The sequence below is a fragment of the Dermacentor andersoni genome, chromosome 6 (genome assembly GCF_023375885.2).
Source record: "Dermacentor andersoni chromosome 6, qqDerAnde1_hic_scaffold, whole genome shotgun sequence".
Lineage (NCBI taxonomy): Eukaryota > Metazoa > Arthropoda > Arachnida > Ixodida > Ixodidae > Dermacentor > Dermacentor andersoni.
The window spans coordinates 12,368,920-12,382,096 of NC_092819.1; the positions used below are offsets into that span (position 1 = coordinate 12,368,920).

At 47.3% G+C, this 13,177-nt stretch overlaps 1 protein-coding gene across 3 annotated transcripts in view; it reads left to right on the top strand.

The window, feature by feature from the left end:
- The first annotated feature begins 973 nt into the window (after positions 1-973).
- The window catches only part of LOC126521528 (MFS-type transporter SLC18B1-like), a 108,420-nt gene continuing 96,216 nt past the window's right edge, over positions 974-13,177 (top strand). For all 3 annotated transcript variants that reach the window (XM_050170232.2, XM_055065834.1, XM_055065835.1), the window contains exon 1: positions 974-1,039. The gene's annotated coding sequence lies outside the window, so the exon portion shown is untranslated. The remainder of the gene's footprint in view (positions 1,040-13,177) is intronic.

Sequence of the window (13,177 nt, forward strand, 5' to 3'; positions counted from 1 at the left end):
GCAGCGTGAACAAGACGTTTCACGTACCCCGCAGCTGCTGCATCACTGATATGACCTACCCGATACTCTTGTATGCAGCCTAATGCATAAAGCATTGTGTTCTATTTTCAATGTTGAAAAGGCGCAGGAGAGAAAACATTTCGGTTTCTCCATAAATGAAAAGAAAATTTCCAAACCATTTCAGCACGTCCAATGTTTTACTTCAATCTTCTTCAGCATCACCACTTGTGCGGGACACCCCAGAAAGGAACAGCCTTCTACTATATGTCGCATCCCTGGTGATGTTTTGCGCCATCTTTTACCTTTCTCCCCGTATGAAACGGAGCCGTTCGTTGGGAACCATTAAAGTACGTACGCTCCAGATACAGCTGCACCATCTGGCTTTGCAAAAAGGAAAGCGGTTCCTAATAAGCTATATACATAATAACAAACCCAACTGATATCCTTGCACATCATTCTTTTCAGAGATCCTGCCATCTGTTTATTCGCGGCGAGTAGTTTCCTGTATTCTGCACTAATAAAAACGTGCAGTGAGGCAAACGCTGTGCAGCTGGGGAACACTTATCAGGGGTCGAATGTAGCACTCCTTTAACATAATCAAAGAAAGCTCGCCGTTGGCCGGGGCTTGTCGTGTAGCTTCTGTGGTACTTTTTCAGCGCTCGTTTCTCGAACACTCTTTTCTTCGGTCACACTAAATGTTCAGAACTTGAGTGTTAGTGAGCTGAAGCAATATCAAACTTCGGAAATGCAGCACATTTTCAGAAATACAAAATATATAACGCATGCACACCCTTGCATCCGCGCGTGTTGGAACACTTGCCGAATACGGGAACGTTGAACGCTGGTTGCTTCCTGTCGCAATCGAGCGGATATTATTTACGAAACCGGATAATGGCTGCATCATACTTGCTGCAGCCCACGTATCCTCGACGACAGAGAAATGAAAGGCCTCCTGTCGTGCGAAATAGAATTCGTGGTGGATAGTACGCGGTGAACTGGCTCACTGGACGTGCGCGTCTTCACTACAGCGAGGAAACCGGTAAGAATTTTAGAAAGCGACGTCTGTGCCAGAAAAGTATACGTAGTTGTGACAGTCACCGTGCAAGCAGCACAAGAGATATTTGTGTGCGTGCGTGTGTGCGCGCGCGTGTGTGCGTGTTTGTGCGCGTGTGCGTGTGTGTGCGTGTGTGAACAGCGTTAAAGCGCACTGTACTGCTACGCGCAGCACTAGGTGATGTTTTCTGTACCGTGGCCTATCCTGATCTTGTATACGATGCGCGCTGCATTCTTATATTTATCTATATGAACCTTTAGGGACGCGTATGAATCTGAAGTGTTCTCTTCAACTTCCTTTCAAGTCACCTTTGCTAAAGTTGTGACATTTTAAGGCGATTAGCATTTTTAGCGCACTTATCGCACTTTCTGGGGACTGACCACTTATTGATCTCTAACCATTTTACAGTCAACATGGGTTTCTAGGAGTGGGTAGTCCATTGTATAATGGGTAGCGCATGAGGTTGCTGTGCTGATGGAACAGGGTTTGAAACCAACCGTCTGCCCAATTTTGGAGACTGGGTTTGTCCCATGAACCATTTTAATGCCAACTTGGAGCACCAAGCATCTGGCACTTCGTTTGCGTCGCTCTTCAATGGACATGACACCAACTTGGGCCACTAGGTTTGTGCCAGAATTGCCGCCAGGTTGCTCTTCGATGAATCACATAGAAGTCAACTTGAGTAATGGAGCAAATGCCCCTGTGTATGCGACGTACTTCAATAACAAAAGAATCCTTTAGAAATTCTGCGGTGCTTGGCGAAATCGAACCTGCGCCACGCGCGGACTTAGCGGCGGCGCAGCTGGATGGCGCTGCGCGTGCAGTGGGAAGCGCGAGAGAGGACCTCGGCTGCATACACATTTTGCCCTATACAGTGCGGTGTGTCACTACAGTGGTTCAATGCTAATCGCTTTAATACCGACATTCATCGTGAGCTGCATTCTGTTGGAATTTTCTTCTTATATTATTATTCATTGTTCCCGCTGTCACGTCTAACTGGGTAGCTATCACCTCTGTAATGATGCCGACTCTCTTTGATTAAAAAAATAATTGGCGGATCCCGAGCTTACGCAGAAATTGGTATTAAGTTCCACAAATGGTATGTACATGGTACGCGAACTAACGCTAATGACTGAAATGCTTGCAGAAAATGACGAAAATTATGTGTTATTATATGCAAATAAAAAGAGTTGGACAGAAGTCATAAGGGAAAGACAGGGAGGTTAACCTGGTTGAGCCCGGTAGGCCACCCTGCACTGGGGAAAGGGGTAAGCGGATTCAAAGAAGAGAAGGAAGAGAGAAGTTCACACTTTGCACAGTTACACATACAAGTGTTCATCGCTGAGTTAGGTACAGGAGGTCATACAGGCTGATGCATTTGGGAAAACGCAGAAGCACCTTTTTAGCCTGCACATAGCAGACGCACGAGGCCACGGGCCCAACATTGCCTCTGTAAAGGGCCTGTCATCCAGTTACCCAAAGCTGTCGGAAGGGCATTAATTCTTCTCATCTTCGTATGTGGGGTAGTCACATAACATATGTTTGGTGGTTTCCTAAACACCACATGTGCTGCAATTGGCACTATCCGCCATTCTATTTAAGAATGAGTAGGCGTTTGTGAAAGAAACTCGTAATTGCAAGCAGCACAGTAGCGTTCCTTCCTGTCAGTTATAACCAGGTAAAAGTTGTAATTTCATATGCGGGTCCATGGCATATAGGCGCCTGTTGGTAAAGTCCGGTGTATTCCATTTTCTCATAGGTATAATATGGTTAAGACCGCTGAGGTGCCGCGCTGCATCCGTTCTCGACAACGGTATTAAGATTTCCATCACATTCTCCATATGCCTCACGGGCAGCTTTCTCGGCACATTCAACCCACATGCAAATCACATGAAGAATTGGTAGACTCGCGGACAACTTTCTGTGGCTATGAAGGGAAAGCTACGGGCGGGTGGCTGCTGCACATGTGCTGCCGCACCTAGTAGTCCGACAGCGTTTGACAGTGCTTTTGGTTGCTCGGAACAAACGCTGAATCTACGCAGCTTCCACGTGCGACAGTTTCGCATTTCCCCAGACGCAAAAGGGAAGAGCCACAAAATAAGTAAAACTTTACACTCAGTGGTGTATTGTGTCTTATTGAACTGTTGCTAATAAGGTGTCTATGTTTTCTCTTCTCCAGCCTAAACTAACGTGAATTAAGACGAAGGACTCTTTTCAGAAGCGCTCTCGTGCGCACTTAGCCTCCGTAGGTTTTCCTTCGTAGCCACAGAAAGTTGTCCGCGAGTATAGCAGAGATACGATCACGCTACTGTCAAGCGGTGGACAGAGGCCACGACGTTGCATTTCAGTGGCTACCTGGGCACTCTAACATCACTGGCTACGCATATAAAAGTGTTAAAGACGCAACAAGAATCCAAAGTTCAACAAAATGTAACGTGGTCAGGCAAGAGTAAGGTAATGTCGAGACTGAATAAGAAGAGAGAGTCGTCATTTTTTCGTTCCTGTGTTCTATTTCAAGAGATAGAGGAATGAAGGAAAAGATAGCCAGGTTGACCGAACTGGACTATTATAGCATTTTTACTACACTGCTCTGAAGGAGGCGGTCTCAGTTTCTTCTCTGCGGAGAATCGGGGAGGCCGCTATCTTTCTTCTGCGCATTAAATGATGCATGGTTGCTTGTTAGGCATTGCTTTACTTGAGGAATACCAACAATGCAGCCAAAGTACATGCGTTACATTTTGAGCCGATGTATAATGTGTTAGTTCTGTAAGAGCGGATAAGACGGCCGTTAGTGAGCGCCTAACGGATATTACTTGCCAATTTACAACTTGCCTCTTATCGGCAGTAGTAGTGTGTGTTAAGAGTACAGGCAGCAAGCTGTGACTATAAGGCCGCCCGTGGATACGCTAAAGTGCACATAATTCTTACGAATATTCAGGCATTCCGTGTTTAGATCTCGACGTGTCCTCAACATCGTTCGGCTGTTTGTTCGCCTGTTCGTTGTGCTGGAGGATAAACACCCGAGTCCTTCAATCATTGTTTACGGGTCATGAAACTGACGCCACAGTTTGGCTTGGGAAGAAAGCTGCCGCCAGGGGCGCGGCGGTTAATAGATGGGTGCCGGCTGTGCACTGTATATGAGCGTTGTTTGGCGTTTGTACAGAGTTAGAGAATCACGCGCTATAAGTACTGCTTATGCCCTATTCACCACGTGTATACGGGCAGCGAATCGCGCGTCACCTTAGTTGACCACCTTGCCTATCTTTCTTTTAATCTACTAATATATATATATTAGTAGTGGCAAAACACGGATAGACGACCGCCACTGGTACCCCCCCCCCCCCCCTACTTAGCACTATAGTATTCTTCTTATCTTGTCTTCTATAGCCATCTTTGTTAAACTCATTAGAAACTCAATAGACACTTATCTCTCCTTTTAATGGGCACATTGTGGATTCCTTTCTTTTCCTTTCTTTTTCTTTCTCTTTCTTTTTGCTCTGGTATACACTGACGCCATGAATGCTTAACCAATTTTCTCTGCTTGTCAATAACTTATTATTTATAGATATGAATTTCAAGGCTGCATTGTTTGTATCATTTTATACTATTCGCTTTCTGTAATATAATTTCTTGGAGCATTCTATTGATTGTTTTACCCGTATGCATTTCTGTTATACAATGTTCACTCATGTTCACTTTTTCTTTCTCGTTTATCCATTATTGTATGTTTGTGTTCTCTGTATTGTTCACAGCGCCATTTCCGTAGGGGGTACAGACCCCGTCAAGCCGAATTCATATGGCTTTTTGTCTGTACTCCTGTCATCTGTAGATGTATAAATGCAAATAAAATTGAATTGAATTGAAATTGAGTTCATCAACCGCAATACGTATGCTCAAAACAATAGGATTAGGCCTTGAGAAGCTGAACAAATTCCTTTAGCTTACAAACAACCTTGCGAAAACTAAGTATATCGAATTTATTACAAGCAGCAAACCAAAGGCACGATGACAGAGATGGAGAGCAATATTCTGCAATAGCAGCACTCTGGCGGATGCGGGGAACAGGGAAAAATTTCGCAGTTCCGCACGGAAGGCGAAGCACCTATTGCGACAGCAGATTAGTAGATAGCTGTACCTAGTGAGGATAGTAGCTTTATCGGCCGTATACACTTGTGAACATTCGCTTACTAATTAAATCAACGATGATAGAATACGTAAGCGTGACTCAACGAGGACGTAGAAAGAAACAGACACACAGAGACAGCGCTGTCCTTGCGTGTCTGTTTTTTTCTACATCTCTGTTCGTTTGTGCTTACCCATGCTATCATGAATTCAAACCAACCATTCTGTCAACGTCTTTTAACTAAATTAACCAGCACGGTGTCACGCGCAGGCAGGTAAACATGAACACACCTCGCTCAATGACAGCGCAAACTGTCTGCGAAAACGCTGAAGTTAGGAATCGCGGCAGGAGCCGCGAGTCGCTTGACCTCCATGCATCTGTCGCTTCAGCGCGAACGAAACGTCGAAAGCACAACGCATACGAAGCTACCGGCACTAAGCGAATTCTGCAAACATCGCAGACCATTTTGAAGATGAGGCCCGCGCGGGCGCGCACTTTGGCCACGTCGCGGATTGCTTTCAAGACACGAGGGCCAGCAACGTGTCCCTACGGCGTCCGCCAAAAGGCGTCTACTACGGCGGCCGCGGTTTCTGTGGCCAACGCCGTAGTAGACGCCGCAATCGTCCTTGCATTGCGCTGTAACGAACTTTACTATGAGTCCCAACCAAGTGGCTCAACTTGCCCTTTCGATACTTAGAGTTTGCGCGTGCCATAAAGTATTATTAGATAAACTGTGCTCGGCATTAGCCCCCATTGCAGGCCGTGTAGTTCTCTCGCGAAAACGCGGACGCCATCGCTGACACCGTTGGCAACTGCATGCGAGTTTATGCTGCTGCACCGAATGCACTGTCTCTTCTTGCCCGCTTGACGCAGAGGAAAACAGTGCTTCTCTGGAATTAATAAATGTGTCAGCATAACAACACACACAGACCCACCATCTACGGGAATGCGACCGGTAGCGTTTGGAACGGTGACCAAAGTACAAGATGTTGGCACAGCGTTGTGTCGACACTTGCTGCTTATTGTGTACTTGCCGTGCGAAGTGTAGTTATCAAATCGCTATAGCACCACGACTGAACTACAAGAGCGGCGTCCTTCGTCCTGACTGCTTATTCTTTAAGTTCAGGTCCAGCGGCAGCGAGTGCACGAATCGACGGGGTCAGGCCTAACCCAACCTTTGCTCAGGATCAACATTGGCTCAATCTTCCCGTGCACCGCTTGAGAGGACTGAAGCTCGTGCATTTCAACTTCGAAGGCATGTCGAGGCATCTTGAGCTCGAATAATCATATTTACAAGTAAATGAGCTGCACCTATCGCGTTGTCGGTTCGACGGCTGATCGCGTGGTCGGCACGCTGATTTTGCCGGCGCCGTCGACAAGAAAGCCCGTCGCGCTAAATGACACCTCGCACCCGTCGGTTGCGTCGTTGTCGGCCTATTATGATCAAATTGTCTCAGTGATACAGTGCTGAACAGTCGGCCAATCGTCGGCGTCAACGTCTTTTCGGTCTCGTATCGACCGAGTATTACCCCGCCTTAAATGTACATGAAGTCAGGCACGTGCTGTCACCACCAGTAAGAGTGGGCCGATGCTGCAAGAAGACTGCGTCAGCAACGTATTTTTGATGTGTCGTCCAGGTGTAACGCAGGCGCTTATCGATAAATTTGCCAGCCGTCAATGCAAGGCGGCTACTCCGTGGTTCAGGGTGCAGTCCGGACGTCCTGGCCCTCTTCTGTTTTAAAGTGGAGTTGCAGTGTTACGCTACGCACGTTTTCGGCCCCGCACCGACGTCGAGCTACAATATCGAGCTAGTAGATGCCCGTGGTGTGGCGGTAGACCAATCCTTTTCCACATTTCGTGGACGTGAGAAAGAATGCCACCACAGTTAGCGATTCAGCCTAACACAAACAAACAACAATAATTGGCGGGGCAGTGGGAGGTAGAGCTCGCCAGATTAGACCTGGGGGTGCATAGGACACTCCTAAAGCAAGTCCAGCGGGCGGCCAATGCCAGTAGAGCCCTGGACTACGGCTCCAACCATCCATCGCTCTTTGACCCATTTTGCCCCTCCCCTTTCTTAATAAAGATTTTACTACTATTACTACAAGTAAAGTTTCAACGCGGTACACGGCACAAGTGTTCGTTGCAGTGGCCGTCCGTACGCTTTCTTTTTCCTGGAGTACTTTCCGCCGATATCAGGGGTGCGATCGGAGATGGTTGTTCGGCGCGTTCGTTAGGTTACCGGCGCGCGCGATTGGCCTACCACGCGCCCACGTCGCCAGCCGCGGGGCGCGGCCATGTTTTTGGTGACGTCAAAATGATGACACGTTCCTGTCAATTATCCTCCCACCGAGTATTTCGTCTGCTACGCGCCGAACCCGGCGGGAGTTGGGAAGTTTGGATCGATCATCGCTCGTTACGAGACCGGCTTCGCATGGCGCGTCTGGTGGATTGGATTGGATCCAAACGGTGGCTTCGGCAGTTGATTAGCGCGTTCGGATCCAATCCATAGTTTAATACGAGAAAAATGGCGCTTGCGTTGGGAACTTCGGTGTTTGCGCTGGCGTTGCTCGAGGAAGAAGGAGAGCGGGTGGCATTGCGAAACGCGTTTGAAGAAATGGAAGAAAGCGAATTCGGGCGTCGCTTTCGTATCTCGAAACAAATAGTGCGTTGGTTGTACGGCGAAGTCGACCCCATCATCGGTGTCAGCTAGCCACTGGAATGTTGTGCGCCACTGCTCCCGTCGTTTCTTTTTTCTTTCTTTGTTCTCGCTGTGCGCGACACCACGTAGGGACGACGCAGAGAAACTAATAGTTATAAATTGTAGTATTCACACTTACTACTATTCGAAAACGTTTTTAAGCTTGAGAAGACAAAATTTAGATAAAGATTTCATTCATAGAAGAAGATAAACATTTCGTTTTGTAGTATACTGTCTGCAAGCAGACGACAAACGAGGGAAGTAAATTTCCGGGGAGTTCTACGCTTGCCGATTGGCTGCTCTCTCCGCCCCATACTCAGAAATTTTACACACTGCCACTTTGTGACGTTGCAGCAACCGAACAGAACGCGTATCGAACAAAGATCTCCGATCGCGCCCCAGGCCGCGTGGCCGCTCGCGCGTCTCTTTCAAAACGTTTTGTGACTAATCCGCTAGGGCAGGGCGCATGCGTCGTCGCGCCGTGAAAAAGACTGATTGCTAGTAGGCAGATTGCGCTGTGCAAACGTGTCGATATTGAATGACCAACTCGCCCTAGCTTCCACCTTATCAAGGTACAGCGGGGTGTCGCACTTGCAGAGACGCCGGACGTGTGTGCGCATGCGCGAGAAAGAGCGGATGTGAGAGAAGAAATGTGGGAACTTTTGCTCCTTGGATATATGACTCTGCCTAGGCACTATGCAGGAGTTTCTTAGCGCGTGTCGTATGCGTTTGTCCCTAGGCGTGCTGGCAGAAGTCGCGGGGCGCGCTAGCGCTGAACTTAGCGTCGCAAGTTGGTGGCTGGGCGTAATTATATTTATTCAATCGCGTTTTAAACCGCGTCGGGGGGTTGTTCAGAGCGTGTATATTCATCGCGTGTAAATTGCCACACCTGATTTCTGTGACGTCATGGATTTCAATGGAATCTTCTAGGGCCTACTTAATTATATAGCGGTACAGACTGACTACATTGTGTTCTAAACACACATAGTCACTCCTAAGGTCACCATGTGGAGGCCGAATCCGTGTCCTGCGTGGTTGTGAGGTCTGTGTCTGATTTATACGATTTATTTATTTTAAGTGTCGTTACGGTGGAGCAATTGCCGGCAGCAACTGCAAGGCTAATCCCACCAGTAGCCTACAACCACTCCACTCAACTCAACTCAACTACATTGTATTCTAAAGGAACTAAATATTAAACCTGGCAAGTTTCGGTAACTTTTACTCAGCCAACGCGACCCAAATGCGAAATCATACTTTGGAGTCCCTGACGTCACAATGACGTACAGGCGTCGGAGTTTAGGCGTGAAATTCAAATACTGATACTTCGACCTTCATTTTCTCATCTAATAATCAAACTATTACTTTGAAATGACTGCCTGCAGGGCTTTCAAACAATGATTTATTACCCTAAACTGATTTATTCTTTCGCTTTAGTGTCCCTTTAAACTATGACGGTGAAAGCTACAGCTCACAAACACATAAAGGCATCTTGTGAAAGTTCAAATGGTCACTGCCGTTACGCGAGCTCCAACAGCAGCTGCCCGGTGTCATGTTTGGAGTCGGGCATGAAATAGATGGTAGCTGGCCCCTGCCGTCGTCCAACCTATCCCCGCTGAGGACGTTGTTGAAGGGAAGGAGTGCTTATCATCGAGAACGAGGAATATGGGTTTATTTACAGTATCTACATAAGGATGTTGCAGTTCATCAGTCTAGCATGACTGCGAGAGAGAGTACACTCAGCAGCCGCACAACAGCTGCTTATAAACACTCTTTCCTCCCTAGATCCCTAGGTGAGGGAAAACGGCAGTTCACCGCCAATTCGTAGCATCCAACGTCATCGTATTCGACCCGCCTTTTTAGGGGGAGGGTTACGCACACTTCCACACAGGTTTTACTGACTACGCCGAGGTGAGTGGGTTCTTAAAGACACGAGGCTTGGCCCGGGCAGGCGCCTCTTCATCCCAGTGTTGACACCGTAGACAATGGCCACCACGTCCGTCCATGACTTCTAAGCTCCGTGAGACGGCCGCGCAAAAACTCCAGGGGCTCCCCTGCTTCAAACAGCGGACACGGCGAATCCACGAACAATGCTTGGTCCACCGACCACGTTTAGTCATAGCGGCACCGAGGGTGTGTTGACGCGGCACATCGTCGTCCCTACGAAACGAGTCACCGCGGCAGGTGGTGAAGGCTTCCATGGTCTCTTCGGGGAAGCTCGCCACGCTCGCAGCTGCAGCTGGCTGAGAAAACCTTGCATGTCGGCACCTCACATAATTACTACAGGATCATGTTTATTCGAGCGCAAGCCGCTTGTGTTAGAACATTAATTCCCGAGACCATAATTGACTGCTAGTGTGCCTAGAGCTGCTTGCAGAAACGCGCTCTGGTTCCGCTGCGACTCCGGTGTGTGGTTCACCCATCACCAAAACTCTGACGTGGTTACAATCGCCTCTCCGCCATCGCTCTTACTGCTACATCGAGCTCGTTCCCTCGACACGACTGCCTTTCGCTATATAGCGGTATCCGCCATTCACTTCATTAGAGAGAGAAAAACTATTTCTTAATGACTCTTAGTCCGATTCGTCGCTGTCTAACTTTAGCTCAGACCTGGGTCATGGCGGTGAATCCATCTGTCTAAGCCTATTGACGCGTTTGATGCGATACATTAACAGTGGCCATAGTCTAGGACGCCGTTCTTGCGGTGGAGCGGTCCAGCTCACCTAGGTGTAAGGAAAGGAATGCAGTATGTTAGAGCGAATTGAAAAATTGGCAGTTTCGCTAGAAGGATAAGGGGGAGGTGGGACTAAGCGTTAGCAAGAGTTTCTAGGTTGTAATTTTACTCGCCGTGGTTTCTCATTCGCTATGGTGCTGGGCTCCTAAACACGAGGTCGCGGGATCGATACCCGGCAACGGTGGTCGCATTTCGATGGGGGTGAAAATCGAAAACACCCGTGTACATGGTTTTAGGAGCATGTTAAAGAACCCAAGGCGGTCTAAATTATTGCGAAGCACCCACTACGGCGTACCTCATAACCAAACCATGGTTTTGGCACGCAAAACCCGGCAATTACATGATGTAGTTCGTACACGCACGATGCAAGGATTAGCGTTGCGGTGAAGGCCTCTAGAACGCTGGCGTAATAAGAAGCACCGCCAGCCGCATTGCAAGCCTAGCACCTCAATCGTGGACAAGATGAGACCGAAGGAGAACCGCCGCCGTATATCAGCGTCAAAAGGAAGGCTTATAGGTAGATATAGCTTGGTTTTTCCAGCCCGTTCTTGTCAGCAGGGGCGATGTGTGTGCGCACAATGATCATGCCAGCAGTGGAACCCAGGACGCTGCCATGGTTGCGATAGAACGGATTGAGTGGCACATGACGGTGCGTCCACTTGGCTTCGCCGCTTTTGCAGCAGAACGCACTGCACGTCTCTGAATACCTTCTAATCCTCCACGCGCTGGCCACGCATGCGCGTCAATACCTTGACAGCACGACGGTGCCAACAGCAACGTCGCAGTGCCAATGGAGAGAGCGCGAATGCGCCTCGAAGCAAATTCAAGACGAAATGTCACAAACTTTGAATGACAGTGGCCCTTTATATGCCACCGTTAAACGTTGCGTTGTCAATTTTAAAACTGGTCGTTGCGTTGTTGAAAGCGAGAAAACAACTGGAAGGCGTGTTTCTGTCTCTATGCCTGCAAATATGAAAGCCATTCATGACACGTTCATGGATGACCATCGAATGTCCGCTAAGAGGATTCGTCCATATGTGGAAATATCCCGCGGGAGAGCTGGTGCCATTACTCTTGATGACTTAAAAATGGGAAAGCTTGCAACAAATAGGATACAAAGGCATTTGACAACTGAACAAGAAATAAAATGTGTGCAGACATCGTGGGCTGCTATGTAACCTTTTATTTTGCAAGAAATGGGTCAGATTTCCTGGTAACTGGTAACTGGTGATAAGGCATGGACCAACTGCTATGGTCACAACACAATATAACAGTAGGTACCGGAATGTACGTATGTCGGCTTCTCCATGACAAAGAAGTTCCGCATGAAAAGATTGGTACAGATGCAAATTAAAAGTTTTCTCTTTCTTTTCCCGGGGAATGCGAGGTTAAGAAGGGAGTTCTACAGGTGGACTACCTCCAACAGGGTTTGACCAACAATTCCGAATATTACTCTACTTTAGTTACGAAGACAAAACAGGAAAAAGCGTTGAGGAAAGCTCTTAAAAAATGACATCCGGTTGTATAACAACAATGCATCTTCAAACACTGCGGGTAAAACAATGACAAAAAGTGACCTCCTTAGGCTTTTCAGTGATGTCCTGTTTACCGTAATTACCCGATCTGGATCCTTTAGATTATTATATTTTCTCCAATCTCAAAAAACGCCTCAAATAACAACGATCTGGGAGTGTTCTGGAGGCAACTAATATTACAAGTGAGTTGTTACAGCACCAAGCGGAAGAGTTTTATTTGCAGCGACATAAGAAACAGCAGGACAGATGTCGCAAGTAAATTGACTACCTGGAGAAATATGTAAAATCTTCCCGCAGTTACACCTTCCTAGCGCGGTCTTTTTTTCTGGGTAAGGCTAAACACTTATTAGCACCTCTTGTTATAATGTAGTCGCAGCGCGAGAGAAATAAGATGAGGCGTGGTTCGGCACAGTCAGTGCATTTGATCGGCGGTGGAAAAAGAAGATACAGCAGGCTTGCACAGAATCCCAATCCAATTTCCGGGAAAGCCGTTCATTTCATGAAATCGCATCAAAATATTCAATTAGCTTAATTTAAACTACGCACACTAAATCGTTGTCCGCACATGACTCGCCTGTTTGAAAGATTAGCCACTTATAATGCCTTCGAAGAAATTAACGAGGTATTTTTTACCGATCTTTGTATTTAATCTACATGCATTCGACTTCGCATCCAGATTTGCCAGTGTTCCTCACATTTTTGCTGAACTTCATATCGGTGGTCTGTATAGTCCCTCGTGGCATCGGGCTAAATTCAGTGCCCTTCGTAAAAGAAAATAGTAACGCTCTGGACCATTTGCATACGAATTTACGTCTAAGGCCGTAACTAGCCCACAGAATGTCGACTTCTAAGCATCACCGATAAACTACCCTTAATTTTACCCAAATATAGGCAAGGTGCCTTGTTTAGCTCACCGAAGACACAGGAGAAAATATACTAGGAACCTTGCGTAACGCAGGAAATTAGGAAAAAGACAGCCATTCAGTAATGATTTACGAGGTTCCTAATTAAGCCAGGAACGCTAAAGTTTCGC